Raw genomic sequence first — 517 nt, 5'->3', positions numbered from 1 at the left:
TCCCTAGGGCAGAAGCCACTGCTGATCCCTACCTATCCTCTCTCCAGGCAGACTTGGGTGGAGGAGCTGGGGCTGCGGGTGTAAAAGTGCCTGCTTCACTTCAGCTGCAAGAGCAGCACAATGGGTGAAATGTGCAGGTGGAAATGGCTGGACTGGGTGTGTGGAGATGAAAATAGACAGTTTTGAACTACAAAGACATTTTAAAACCTTCTGTGTGGTCTCTTGCTTGTCCTACTCTCCAGCAGCACAGGGTCATTGAGGGATGCCCCCAGTTTATGGCACTGCAGCCTCTCCTGCTCCTTGCTGCAAGGAAATGATCAAGAGCCCCCCCCCCCGCCACCCCTCCCAGCACATTTTAAAGAGCAAGTAAAAGCACTTTGCATCACTTACTTGGCTGAGCAGTTCAAACGAGTTCAGCTGCTGGAGTGAACCATGCCATGCGAGGAGTGAGGACACTGGATGGGGGTCCCATCACCTGGCCCACCCTTTATCCATGGCCCAGGCACAGGGCTTGGTT

This window comes from Acanthisitta chloris, unplaced genomic scaffold (genome assembly GCF_000695815.1).
Source record: "Acanthisitta chloris isolate BGI_N310 unplaced genomic scaffold, ASM69581v1 scaffold16687, whole genome shotgun sequence".
Lineage (NCBI taxonomy): Eukaryota > Metazoa > Chordata > Aves > Passeriformes > Acanthisittidae > Acanthisitta > Acanthisitta chloris.
Note: the sequence above shows the minus strand (reverse complement) of the source record.